This window comes from Chanos chanos, chromosome 4, assembly GCF_902362185.1.
Source record: "Chanos chanos chromosome 4, fChaCha1.1, whole genome shotgun sequence".
Classification (NCBI taxonomy): domain Eukaryota; kingdom Metazoa; phylum Chordata; class Actinopteri; order Gonorynchiformes; family Chanidae; genus Chanos; species Chanos chanos.
In genome coordinates this window covers 49,673,706-49,688,873 of record NC_044498.1, presented here as the reverse complement: position 1 = coordinate 49,688,873, position 15,168 = coordinate 49,673,706, and positions in this window count along the sequence as shown.

The window sequence follows — 15,168 nt, the reverse complement described above, 5'->3', positions numbered from 1 at the left end:
ATTCCACTTGAAATAACTTCTCTTTTGTGTTCTGCAACTCTTTCAGGACTAATTACATGTCTGTGAGAATCCTTGGGGTCCCCTGAGGCTAGCACGGCATGGTTACTATTGTATGTTTCCATATTTGGGAGAAGAATAGGCTTTTCATCAATACTGTCATCTTGTGCTGAAATGACTTTGAGTCTAGCATAGTCTGCAATGGCAGATATTTCTGGCTTAGAACTCTTTTTTCCTCTCAGTGGGTTATCTACATGACTGTTGACTTTATCTTTCCTCATGACACCTGAATCTGAATTAGAAGTGTATGAACTGCTTTCAGCAAACACTTTCTCTTTTGTTGTAGGAGCAAAACCTTTATCGACATGACTTTGGGATTTTTGAAGGTTATCCTGTTTTAAGGGTATTTGTTCACCTCTGCTGTCTTTTATTGCACTTCTGTTCTCATCATCCTTTTTTACCAATCCAGCATTTGGACTGGTCATATGTCCCTGATTTAACATCTTTGCTTGCTCTTCTTTTAAGTTATCGCCGTTAATTTTAAGGCTTTTCTCTCCGACATAATTTTTCTCCTCTGCCTCCCTGAGATTTGACTCTTCATTCAACACACTTCTAGAATCTCCTTCAGCTGTTGACATGGGTGATGCCTGTTTAAACACTTCTTTGTTGGTCTTAGGTATTTCATTTGTGATTTTTCCTGTCTCTTGGGGTGCAGTTTTTCCCTTCCCTGTATTTGCCTCTGACATGCTTAGAAGATCCTCTTGAGTTTCCAAAGAGGATGAAGCCTGTTTCATGTTTTGACCTTTTACCTCTGCATTCACCACATGTTGGATATTATGTTTTTCATTTGTACTATCTGACATAGTAGCAGCTTCGGTATATACATTCTCTACATTTTTATGCTCATATGTTTCCTGTTCTCCCGTGACTGTCATTAAATCTTTCTTCTGTGAAATTTCCTTCTTTGGTACTTTTTTACCCTCTGCTTTATGGTTTAGTGTTGTCTCCTTGACAGTTTGACTGTCAGTAGTGGTAGGCGCTTCATCTCTGCTTGCTACTGCATCATTCCTTGGCTTGGTTTCTGGGCTTGTATTGAATGTGTTTAATTCGTGTTTCGGCAGGGGTTTTTCATTCAAACTATACTCTTTTCCTCTCTTTGGAAGTCCTTCCTGTTGTTTTTCTTCGAGGGTAGCAGATTCTTTGCTTAGCACCCCTTGTTTAGACATATCTTGTTCATTCTGTCCTTGCGATGTACACAGAACCTTTTGATTTTTAGTTAGAGCTGTCTTTCCTGATGTTACTGTAGAAATTGCATCCTGTCCTCTCACTTCACGACTTTGTTCTGTTTCCTCCTTTTGAGGTTTTTTATGATCTGATAGCATTGTCTTTTCTCTGTTCCACGGTTCAGAGATGTTTACCTCCTCCACATCCTTTCTCACAGGAATTTTCGTAAATGCTGCGACTCCAATTTGATTTGAAGGAACTGGCTTGTCTCTTTCTGCTCTCTGGCCTTCTACAGATGCTTCTATGTCTTCCACTGCAGGATTTTTTGTGTTCATAGCAGTCTGATTCTCCTTCTCACATCTCTCCGTGCAAACCTGAGCTTTTCCATCCTTAACCTGAGTATCCTCTTGGATTTCATCTTCTTTCAAGTTCTGAACTTTCTCTGCATGCAGTTTTGGTACTTTCTCATCAACTTGCCTGTTTTCCTTCACTGGTGTTCTGTCATTTCTCTTGTTATCCTTTGATGCTACAATAGCCTTCCTACCATCCATTGGTTCCTCCGTAATCACGCCTGGTTTTGAAGTGAATGCCTTTTCCTTTGATAAAGGAACAAGTTCTTTTATTGTTATTTTTTCATCACCTGATGCTGATTCCTTATCATTGGTGTACTTAGGAACAGCCATTGAAGAAACAACACATTTTAGAGCGGCTTGTTCATTATCATCATAGCTAGCATATGTCTCTTCCATCTCTGAACCACTCACATTTTCCTCAATTTCCTTAACCTTCTTTGAACATGTAGTATTATTAGGAGTTACTTGTTCATGTGTATTCTGAGAGCCTTCTGGAACATTCTTTTGTGTGGTACTAACATTGTTCTCCACAGACATCTGAGGGACAGAGCTGAAATTAGGGGCCTCATTTGAATAGTTATGTCTGGCACAATCTTTTTCACCCTCTGTGTCAGTCTGCTGATGTTGTTTTTGTAGGAATTCACCCTCCTTTTTCACTGGAGACACAGATTTGGCTGGGAGATTTTCTTTCTCTGCTTGCTCCTTCTCACTTGATCTATAATGCGTTTGGGTGTCCGTAGCTTCGGTCGAATTATGTTTGCTTCCCATTAATTCATGTTCAGTGTCATCCTTTTTTGAAAACATGTTTTTTGCAGCTTCTTTGAGTTCATTCTCTTTTGTTGTAGGATAAACCTTTTCCACTCTCTTATTTTCATCGATGACAGAGATTTCATTTACTGTCTCCTCTGTTTCATTTGGAAACACTGGATCTCCCAAAACACCAGAGCCTTGGCCTGTTTCTCTTGAAGACGTCTCTTGTTTGCTTGATACAAATATTCTATAGATCATAGGTTCGTCCTCTGTTGTGGAATCTGTTTTACTTGATATATTGATACTGTAGATTACTGGTTCATCTCCTGTAGCGTTATCCTCTCCACTTGGTATGTGAACAGTATTGCTTACTGATACATCTTTTGAATCATCGTCGCTTGTGTTTGGCAAAACACTCTGCTTAGCTATCTGTTGACCTTTGTCTTCAGTGGTCATCATATCCAGAGTGCAGCCTTTTTCTTGTTGTAGCTCCATGCTGTGATTATCTTCCGGTTTGCTCTTAAGTTGTGAGTCATAATTGTTTCCATCAATTCTTTGAGCCTCAGAATCTTTATCCTCTTTTGACAACATTTCTGACTGCATGGACACATCTCTGTCTTTCTGTGCTTGACTAGTGCTATCTTGGGATGTCCCATCCTGTTTTGTCTTTACTGTGACATTTTTGTCATTCATTTCTGGATCGTATTGTTGCTTTGTAAGAGCCCCCTCTTGACCTTTGGCATTCTGCTTTAAGAAAGAAGACTCTTGCTCTCCATCTCTATCTTCTTCCTCATCCTTTACTCTCAAAACCTGTTTAGATTCTGCAGGTGGAGAAGAGTCATTTATATCATTCAAATGAATGCATTTTTCCTTATTCGTTGGTGCGTTGGCTTGGTTCGGTGGCTCTTTGCTTGCAAGAGCATTCTCACTGTCATTTTCTCTGTCTTTATGGGAAGGAGGTTGGTTTATTTCACTATCTGAATTGATAGTATTTGCTTTACTTTCCTGCTTTATCCATGGTTTAACTTGTTTATTTTTTAACTTGTTGTCCCCAGCAGTTTCCGGCAAAGAATATGTATGCTGAGTTGTGATTTCATTCATCTTTACTGGTGCTTTTTCATCTGTATGTGCTGTGATCTTGGAATGACTGGTGCGCACGAGATCAGTGATAGGACTTTTAAGGAACTTTCTCGCTTTTTCAGAAATAAGCTCCTTCTGGGAAAGGAGGTTTTTGTTTTTGGAAGTGTTTGCATCCTCTGTCAGTTTAACGGGTGGGATTCCAGTACTATTTGATGGTGACACAACCTGACTAGCTCCAGCCTCATCACTGATTATGACAGGTTCACCATTAGGCTTCACCTCCTGTTCAATATTCTCTCCTCTATTATTGTTAACATGTTCAATATTTTCTTTTCTAACAGTCATAATGTTTTGTTTTCCTGTAGTTAGAGGTGACGGTTGCTCAACCTTTCTGTTGATGTGGAGATCAGTTGGACTCATTTTCTCTGAAGTCTTCGATGGAACATCTTCTCTGATCTCTGTGTTTCTAGAAGAATAATATTTTTGAGGTTCTGTATTCTCCGTAGGAACTTTAAGCTGTTCCAAGTGACTATTAGCATTGATCTTTGTGGGATTATTTGAAGGTTTTTCCTCTGTCTTGACTGGTTTCACCGGGGAAGGCATATCTTCAGGAATCACCGTGTCTTTAACAGCATCCCTCTTTAGAGCTCTATCCTCATGATCTTTGATTTCTGTGCTAGGAATATAAGAGTTAGTTGACTGGTAAACATTAATTCTATCACTTTCATGTGTTTCAGGTTTAGTTGGCTTTTTGTGATCCACTGTCGTGCCTCTTCTATCTTCAATTTGCACCTTTTGATTGGTTAGTTGTGCTCTTGCTGTCTCATTTTGGTTCATTGCTAAGTCGTTAAATCTTGTTAAGCCATTCTGTTTGCTTGTATCTGTGGCGTTGTCTGCTTCTTGAAGGTGTCTGGTTTCTACAGATTGTTTAATCTCCTCCGGACCAAGTGATATCTGCCTTGGATGAGGTCGGGCTACATTTTGGTGTTCTTCATGTGATGTTTCACTTGAGTACGTCACATTTTTAAACAGGTGATTCAGTTTGTCCGCTGTGATTTCTTTCTTTACTGCCGGAACCTCTGGCTCTTTGGTTACATTTTGCTCCTTTTCATTGTTTTCATTGATTGGGCTAGGTTTTGGTGGATTTCTTAAAAGAAGACCCTGTTTTGCTAGGCCTTTTTCTTTAATTAAAGAAATTTCTTTTTGCGCATGTGCTTTCAGTTTTGAGGTTAGTATTTCCTGTTTGGTTTGGCCTCTCTCTTTGAGTGACCTTTGCATGATCTTATCAGTTTCTTTGTTATTGATAACATTTGGTTTAAGTTTATCCTTCCTGTCTATACCAGTGTTTTCACTTTGGATATATTCTTCATTTGTATTTTGGGAATCCTTTAATGTAAAATGTGAAACCGGTTTTATGGTCTTATTAACTGAAGCGTTATTGAATGAATCATGCTTACTTTGTGCTGTCTTGTCATGTTCTTTAACTGCAGATGCCTCTATTGCTGCAATTTTTTGCTCAACGGTCTGACTAATTTGATTGTCTGCCTTAGATGGATCGCTAACCCCGTAACTGTATTTATTTTCTCTAACTCTCTCTCTCTTGGCATGTTCATGATCTCTAATGGTGAGAATGTCATTAATACTAAATCTGTCTTCTCTTGTTGATTTGGAAGAATAATTAGTTGGTCCGGAATTTCCGGAATCCTTAGCGTTGTTGTCTTGAACTGGCTTTTCAGAGCTGAACTGATGTTTTTGCTGAGGCGTAAAGGAGTCGTTTAATTTGCATTCGATTTCTCCAGCATTCAGAAGTTTATCTGCAGTATTTACCTGTTTTTGGCTTGCTAACACTGAATTAACCACTTTCTGATCAGCTAACATGCTTGATACTGGAGACTTGTAGTTGTTTATATTAGTGTGCTGTAACGTCTTAGCTGTTGGCTGTAGCTGTTTTGAGGTATATGCGTCAATATCTCTGCTTTCATTTGCCTGTGCCAAATGCCACTGCTTGCCAGGTTCATATTTATATGGCTGATAAGCCATGGATGCTTCACTCCGTGAGCGTTTGGGTTCTGGATTAGAGCCATAATATGCTCTCTGACCAGGTTCTCTTTCATAAACTTTGTCACTAACTACCGGATTTACTTTGCTTTCAGGGCGCACAGTCTCTTTAGATCGGTCTTCCATACTAATTCTTGCTTCCTTTTGAGTAAATGACATCTTGTTTTGCAGTTCATTTCTCTGAAATCCATACAAATCTGTGCGTTTTGAATATGGATTTTCATTGCTAACAAAGGTATCTCTGATCGGTTGATCATTGGACTTGATTAATGGTTCATTTTTGGTTGCATATATGTGGTGTTTATTCATAAGATTATCATAATTAGGTTGGTTTTGCCATGCCTCTGTATACAGATGGCTATCTAAGGACTTTAAGACTTCTCGTTTCTCCCCTTTTGGCGCTGGAGAAAGTATTCCTTGTTTTACATCATTATTCCCGTTATAGACCAATCGTTCATTTCCTATGTTATTAATGTTTGATGGTAAATACTGCTTAGCCGTTGCTTTTCTTTGCTTGTCCATCTCAATCAGAGCTGCTATCTCGCCTTTAATCTGAAATGCTTCACTGCTTTCATTGTTGTTTAAACTGGACGCTTCCTTACTGTGGTTGTCCAAGGTTAGAGCTTGCTCCCCAGGATATTTCTCCCCTGGTGCTTGAACCTGACTGTATGCAAAGTTTGGGGTCCTTAAGAATGATTGTCTTTCTTTGAGATGATTCTGAGAAATGCCATCTTTCACATTATATTTTACTGTTGTTTCTGGATGTATATTGGGCGATTGTTGATATGCATCAGAGTGAACATTGCCCATTTCTCTTTTTGTGGGGCTAGCTGTTCTATAAATTTCGCATATGTAGTTCTCTGACCTAGTTACACCAATGCATTTGTCCTGTGCAGAAGGCATGTATGAGATGCAATTCTGGTCATTCCCTGGGTTAGCAAGCTGATCTGGGCCGAGGAAATTACCCGGTGAAGTCCCAGCGAGGCGCTTGTAATTACTAGCTTCATCCAGACTTTGGGGTGAAGTTAATGTCATGTCATCATATGATCCCTTGGCATCAGCGTATTTTTTGTGTTCTGTGCTTTGGGCAATAGGTGCTACATGGGGTTGCTGGATTTGATTACAAAGGGTTTGGGTGTCTGTTGTCGTGGAATACTCCTGTGTGGTTACTTGGGACACTGGGATTTCTGATAATGTAGCTGAATGTCTCTGCTCAAGGCCCAGCTTTGAGGGTTGCTTATTACGATCTGTCACCTCTAAACCTTTAAACTTAGGTGGGCTGTATGTGCTCTTGACCCTTTTCCTGTTGTCTTTGAGGTTGAACAGCAAACTTGAAGCCTTTGATTTGTAGCTGTCACGCAGTTGTTTGACACCCGGTAAAGGTTTTGCATCAACTTCGTTCTGAAGAGGAAAATCAGAAACAGAGGGAGTGTGCGCTGACTGCAGGATTTCAGATGTTTCGGTCTCTTGTCTTGTGTGAATGACAGGTGTTAGAAGCTGCGTAATGTTGAATGGTGTCACGCTGCTGGAAGTCTGATTGTCTACCACTTTCTGTACCCTGTGTTCAACCTCTTGTGTTGTCACCCTGCTCACAGAGAACAGATTTGTGTCAGGCCTCCTTGTTTTCTCGTTGGTGGGTGAAACTGTGGATGGCCGAGTGCCTGGCATTTTATTTTTCACCAAGTTGTTGTTTCTCCTCCATGGATTATAGTTGACTGCCATTTCGGACTCGCACCGTTTTTCTATGGCTAGAGCTTTTTGCATGACTGTGGACCTAGAACGTGGTGTAGAACTGACGTCTTCAATTTGTTTTCGGTTCCACCTCCTTCCTTCGGTTGGGGAGCCTGGTGTCCTATGGGCAGCTGTCAGTTCTTTGTACAGAGGAGATTCATACCACCTTGGAAATTCACTAGCTGAAATGAAACCTGTAACCTCATCCCTTTCGAATGGAAACCTGTTATAATCTTTCCATAACTGGAACGGGCTGAATTCACTATGGAGGAAAAAGTTAGTCGAGTTCAGTGCCTTAAACTTGTTTGGTGCGATAAGTTTTCTTTTTGAGGACTTCATGTGGGATACCGTCGTATCCATCTGTGCAACTGCAGCAGCGACATCTGAGTGAAAATGGTTTCTATAGGACTGAAAGGGACCTGACTTAAAATTTTGATGATATGCAGAGGATAGCTCAGATAGTTCTCTCTGGATGCTCATCAGAGCCGACTTGTCCCATGATCCATTGTTAAAGTCTCTATATTTATCCCTCGCTGTTATGATTTCGTTGGGTACCCCTCCGTCAAAGTAACCGTCCGTTGTGCTGAAAGCCTTGACTAGGGATGACACTCTTGACGTGCTCCTTCTTTGGTGCCATGTCGTGGAGCCGTTGCTAAGGTAAGACAAGCTCTCAGTTCTCAGAGCCTGCTCTTGCTGTGCTACATCCACAAAGGATTGTTGGAATGTCGAGGCCACCTGGGACTGTACTTCTGCCTCCCTGTACTGTTGGATACTGTAAGACAAGGTTTCATTCGTGGTCCTCTTTAAAATTTCCTTTTGTTGAGTTTCCTCCCCGAAAGCCTTGTGGCGTTCAGTAGGCGAGGAGGAGAACTCCGAGTCGTTGTAGATGGCCTCCTCTCCAATGCACAGGCTCCTAAAAGCACGATCAGTGAGATTGCTCACCTCCCTGTCTGTCTCGTCCATGAAACTGCCAGCACTTGATGTGTCGCTGAAGCCATCAGAATATTTGTGGTGGCCCTGCATGCTTCCCTGTCGACTTGTGTGGCGCTTCTCTAGAGAACTCATGTCAAACACTTGGCTCTACTTGGGCAGGGGCGCAGTTGTCCCAGTTTTCAGTCTCGGATGGTTCGCCTATGGTGTCTTGCATTTAAGTAGTTCACCTTCCAAAAGGTGATCTGACTGTCTCTGTTTCCTGCAGAAGCAGAGAGGAGAATGGAAGGAGAATGGACGTCATATTGCAAGAAATATAACAAATGCAACAAAATAACACGGGAAAAGCAGTATAATCACACACTATCAGCAGTTTATTCAAAGCTTCATTAAATTTCATAAAACCATGTTATATACCAATTATATGTACATACAACTTAACAATTCTTTATGGGAACTTGGTCATACCATTTGACATAATGGATTGGACTCATGGTCGTCCTACAAATGAAAAATTCCTAAAAAAAAAAAAAATGTTGGTTTCCAGAGCCTCTTTTTAAGAGGGCACCAGGATCAAATCCTATCAAGCCCTGGTACACAGATTATTTAGAGAAAACTTTCATTGATACCATCCATCAATAAAATTTTTCTCTAAATAATCTGTGTACCAGGTGTACCAGGTACCAGGTCTTCTTGAACCAGTCTTTAATTTGACCTTCAAGCATGTGACCTTCAAGCTTGCCTCTTACTGTGTGCTGTAAAGACACCGACTCGTGTCATGTGAATTATTTTTAGAGAAGGAAGATGCTGTGTGTCTGTAACACCCATTAATCTCTACAAGCACTTGCTGAAAAACGAAAATGATTCTCACGAGACCACTTTTCACCTGCCACCTGCCATGAAACATTTTTTTTTCCATTGTTGACATTTCTAAGCAGTCATTATCTATTTCATAGTTTAGAATCCGCTCTCGGTTAATTCATATCGTTAGGTTTTTTTAAGTATTTTCACAAGTAATTGGCAAACTGCATTGGATTGCACTGCTGTTTGTAAATGAAATTTAAAAAAAAAAAGAATAAATGACTTCTTATTGCAATAGCTGTTAGCAATAGAAAGAGTACAAAAGCAGAGTACAAAAAAAATTTATCTTTGGACATTATCCAGTAGCAGCAATTGTAGAATGTGAATCTGTGAAAACGGTTCCTCTATGCAGAGGATATACCTGTATTTATTCTGGGAAGTACTCCAATAAGCAGTACAGTAGCTGTGAAAGTGTAGCCGTTTTTTGTTTTTGTTTGTTTGTTTTTTTACCATCAGCATATATTGTGTGAGAAATTCACATTGCGTTGTCACAATATTGTAACCAAACAATAAGATCTTTTTACTTGTTCACCTGAAAGGTGAATGGATGGACTGAAAAAAAAAGTATTGACTTGAATACTGTTTCAATTTGCATTGATATCAGATGTTCCTGGACACTCAGAAGCCCGATATTGGAGTGCCAGTTTACAGCCAAATGCATTTCATTCATGCTGAATTATTTCTTCATTTCAGCATCCTCTGTCCAAACCTTTTGCTCTCAACTCTATTTCATATGAAGCATCTCGCTGTCTCCATAGCCAAAGATGCCTTCAAAATAAAGTGTATTCCTCTCTGACATGCATGCCCATTCTTAGATTCACGGCCTTTGTAGTAACCAAAACAATTAGACATGTTACTGTGTCTTGCACTAAACCAGCGGCTTTTAAATCAAGCACATTTATGTTAAAATAGAGACTAATAAACTGAAAAAAAACCCTTTTTATTATGCTTCGTTTTCAGCTCCAAATGTGATTGAAAAAAAAAGAAACATTCATTTTCAATACTTAATTATAGCTAATGCTTGTTTCATTTATTTCTATACAAACCGTCGTTCATTTTTCCAAACCATCATTTTCCATATGGAGAAATCACATATAGAAATGTTGTTTTATTGATCACGTATTTCCATTCTTCTTTTGCTATTTAAAGCTTTTTCCACTTAATCTATCCTCATTCTAACCTTGACAGCAGAAGTAAAATCTGGCATCACGTGCAGTTCATCTTGCAGCAGCTGCCGAACGAGCCTCATACACGGCCCAGAATAACTCTCTGTGCCCCTTTTATCACCTGGCCGGGGGATCTTAGTCATAAACCAACTATGATCTATACCTCACATACTCATACTCATGCTCGACTCATATGCTGAAAATACAGGCTCAGTCTTATACAGAAATGCAAATCTTTGTGTGAGTGTACTAATAGAGGAATGATTATGTTTATAAACAAGCATGGGCTCAAACCCATTCCAGCGTCTGAGTTAACATCAATGTCAGTGCTATTTGGCAAAATGAAAACTTCAGTAATTTAACTAATAACAAATACTTTGAATTATTTAAATATTTTTTTTCCTGTTGTCCTTATTTGGAAATTGTCAGACTCATACAGTGTAAAATATACTTACATATTGACTGTAATGAATACATGAATAAATAGTTAAACAGAGTCTTTCAGTGAGACTGTTTTATTTTTCAATCCAATATATCTGGTCAAATCTTAAATAAAAAGCTCCAAGACTTTTTTCCAGTATGGATGCTTGAATGGTAGGGGTGCTCAGAGTGATTTCGGCAAATCTGCTAGCTTGACTGGTTTATTTTTACCCAAAGAAGAGTCACCTATCTCTCTGTCTGAACATGATACACAGAGGCCATAGTTCAAATGGAAGCTAAATACCCATTTGCACAATAAGTAAGCATATGACCACAAGTAACACTGTGCCTTTGTTCAACAATACAATGATGAAATGAAAAAGAAAAAAAAATATTGAATCTTGATCTGCAGAGACTGAAAAGGGTGTAGTTTTATTCTAATGAAGCCTTAATATCTTGCTTTTATATCCTAACTGTTTAGACATTGCTATTTCTCTTAAAAACTTAGAGAAACGGGTAGTAAATGGAAAAAAAAAAACATACTGTATTGTCCAGTGCGGCATTCACAACATTCAATGCAACTGACCATGGGGCTTACCTTTTGCTCTTGTATTCCATTTTTTTGTTAGCCTATAATTAGTTTTTTCTAATGCTTCATACAGAAGCTACTGTCCAGGAGATCCTTTGCATTCTGTTCTGTCAGTGGCTTACAACTGCAGAGAGAAAGGCTCACTTTAAAGTTTGACGGAGTTCTCTGTGGCACCACTTTTTTTTGGTGATTTTTCCCGCCTCTCTCTCTCTCTCTCTCTCTCTCTCCTGGAATTGAACAAAAAGCAGAGGCAAAGTGGAGTTAGCACCAGGGCCCCTGTACCGCTGATAGGATAAAAGCAGTTGAAGATTCAGATGTAGAAGCACACTGAAATAGCATTGGCATCAGGGAGAGAGCCAGTTGAGCTGGTAACATGGGATGAAGACTCCAGCTAGCACACGCATTGGAATAAGCATTCGGTGTCAAATGTCAGGTAGATGAAACAAACAGGCAGACTCTATTTTCAAACTCCCGACTGCTATTGCTAAGCGATCAAATTTACCGTTTTAGGCACCTAGATGAGGCCAATTAAAAAAAAAAAAAAAAGAAAGAAAGAAAAGAAAAGACAAAAAAATGTAAAGTAAAGGAAAAACATAGATCCTTCACTGGTGGTGGTGGTGGTGTTGTGGTGGGAGGCTGGGATCTGAATTTCAGCACATGTGCCCAACAGTAAAAATAGCCTGTTGCCTCACTTCCAAGTGTCACTCACTTCTTTTGGTAGAGCACTGAAGTGCTTCCAGCTTGTCAACAAATGACATCTGATTACTTCTTGAGATTTTGAAGTTGGAGACAGTCATTACTTTTTTTTTTTTTTTTGAGTAACATTGTCTTATTTATGTGCGTTAGTCACACTATAAGCATACCCTGAATGCCCTAATGATTTAAAAATAGATTACATGCTATTTGTTTCTCAGTTTTGCTTGAATAAATCTTGACCAATGTTGACTTGAGAGCATGCTCGTCATTCTGTTGTATCCGTTTATTTTTGAGGTGTACGGGGATTTGAAGTAATCACACACTAGATCTTTGCTGCTCCTTGCCCTGGGAGGGGGGGGGGGGCGGAGATTCTCAAACCTTCCCCGCCACTCACTCCGTTTCCAAATAGCCCTCCCAGCGTCTTGCTACGGAGCTGCTTTTTTGCGAGCAGGCGAAGCTATAATAGGAGAAAGGGTACAGGAGATACTTTTCCCAGGAGTGTTGGCTGCATTGAGCGTGATGGACACTCACACATGGACACTGCGAACAGCAGGGCAGGCCATCATTCACTGCAACACTCCTGCTCTTTACTGCTCTGTTACTAAGCTCCAGTGAAAGCAGCCACTCCCTGTAACACCCTACCTCCCCTTCAGTCTGGACCCCCCCCCCCCCAGCTCCTCTTCTCCAAAAACCCTCCCCCTCTCCCTTCCCCTACCCCCTTCTCAACCATTCAAGCTGAAAACTCCACTTACCGCTGGAGCACCGCAGAGCTTCACATTATAGCAAGTGCATTCCTTACTGCCAGAGATTAATATTAGCAAAAACTAATCTAAAGAATGACACATCACATCTGAAAACAGTAATAAAATTGTCGAAGGAAAAGTGGAGGGGAGAAATTGAACAGATATGTAAAGAAGTTAATGATTTTTTTTTTTTTTTTGGTTGTCTTATTGAGACTGTGGAAGAGGTTTTATATTACCTTGTTTTGGCTGGGACAGCTAGCTTGGCGTTGCAACACTCATCAAGTGATTTCCAATCACTCAATACTCTCCGCTCTAAAAGGCCTTCTCATTGCTACATAGTACAGTACTGGAAAGACATCAGATGTGAATGTGGGTCATGCAACGTTTATACGACTATCAAAATACATGCATGACCAGTGACGTCAGTGATCACCACCCTCCATCAAATTTCATACCATAAAACACATTCCTTCATTACTTGGTTGACGTTTTGTTGTAGCAATTAAGTTTTGCTGTTTCAGGAAATACCAAGCTCATACCAGTTATGTTCTTCTTTTCAAACCTTAACAATGTCTGGACATGTTTTGGCTACTGAGTTCTGATAAACTCAAAGCTCTCCATCCAGATGCAACATTTACATTTACATTAATTCATTTAGCAGACGCCTTTATCCAAAGGAACCTCTAAGACAGGCAGACAAACCAAGTATATAGCAATTAAGGAGTTGTCTGTCGATAAACTGCCACTGCTTCGTACAGTATAGAACTGTGAGAGAGGTTAATACCCTTTTTCCTGTGCACAAGAAAACACCAAACATCTCATTAAGTTATGCATCTTGCCAGGTTTTGTTCCACAGCAGGAAGCATTGGAGTGACCATCCCTGTTGAAGAAAGGACCATCCCTGTCCCTGTTGACCATCTGGAATGCTGAGGGGTCCATGCCATAGGCTGTGAATTATTGCACTTGTAAATGGTGTGATTGTATTACATGTCTAAGCCTGGGTTTAAAGGCTCAGAGAGGCACTACCTCCTGCAGAAGCAGGTTGAATAGTCTCTTCCAGGCAGTGGTAATTCCCTCTGTGAATCGCTCATGTTGGTATATGAGAGATCAGTCTGATCCTGAATAGCCTGCTACTCAAACATCTCTATGAACTCCATCACAAGGAGCTCAGCACTGCCATGGCTTGGGGGATGTGGCTACTGGCTGCCTCTTAGCATACACAAAAACACAACAAGAACAACAGTGAACAATATTAGTTAGGAAGAGGTCCATGTTCTTTTAAACAATTCTTCAGTTGTCACTGAAACATAAGGCTAGTTTGTACATAAGTATATTAAACCCATAAATAGCGTGGCCGACTTGAGCAGCAATTGATGAGAAAAAAAAAATGAACTACGTTAACTGAGTGGGCAATCAAGACCGCAGTTAATTTCCAGTTATCACTGTCAGCACGTGCTGTAATTCATACAGGACATTTATACCGACATTAAGCTCTCTGGAACATTCCAAAGCTTCCTGTTCAGTTTCAGTGTGGAAACAGACTGTCTGTCTTCACCAGAAATAATCTATAACAAATCTTGTATGACGCACATACTTAAATAATCAGATGTTGCCTTCATATATTACACTTCTGATTTTTTTTTTTTTAACTGTACTGCGTCCTAATTCTTCATGAAATGTTTTTGATACAGAAGGGCTTTTGCTCACAATGTGGTCCTGGTGTCTAAGGATATTGATTACATCAGAGACATCGGCTGGTGCATTACCTGTTAATCAGACCCCCGCCTTCCTCTGCGGCAAAGGTTGAACTAAATTACACTTCTCCTGTGAGGTTAAAATTATGTCTCCTTTCATTAAAGTGCTGCAGTCATTGGGAAAAAAATATCCATAGCTATCAATTAGTATGTGTGATGGATCGAAGCTAAAAAAATGCTTTTCCTTCTTTGATGGATGCTGAGTGATAATTTATGCTTTAATGCCTACATTGATTGATTGAGTCCAAGCAGTTTAAGTATTTTTTGGCTGTGATTGACGTGGTCACACGCTCAGAAAATAAATGCAAATACATACACTATGAATAACTAAAACTGTATTTTTGTATCATATCTACCACCACGAAGATGATTATTTTTGCTGTGTGGTCATTGTTACTATGGAACACGAAGAAAGGCAACAGGCTTTAGGATGTGAATAATCTCAGTTGTGAGGATGTGCCATTTCCATGTAGGGTCTTATTTGAAGCGCCCACGATACTGGTATTCCGGTCTTCTGTGCATCCAACGGTATAATTACAAAGCCAATTGACTGAGAATAATTTGCCCTAATGACTGAACCAATAAACAAGCAAACGGAGCGAGTGATTTAGCGGAGGAGTGTTTTTCTTTTTTTTCGTTGTTGTTGCCTTGTGAGTGGCCCAAATGAGTTTAACGAGAGCCAAGTGCGCCCCCGGGATAGCGAATCTACAGCAGATATGAGAACGCGTTCTCTTTGATTTCCCCTGATCCTACAACCTCAAAATAAAACTGTAAAAAAGCACGTGTGGAAACCTGCTCAGCGCCTAACCGCGTGCC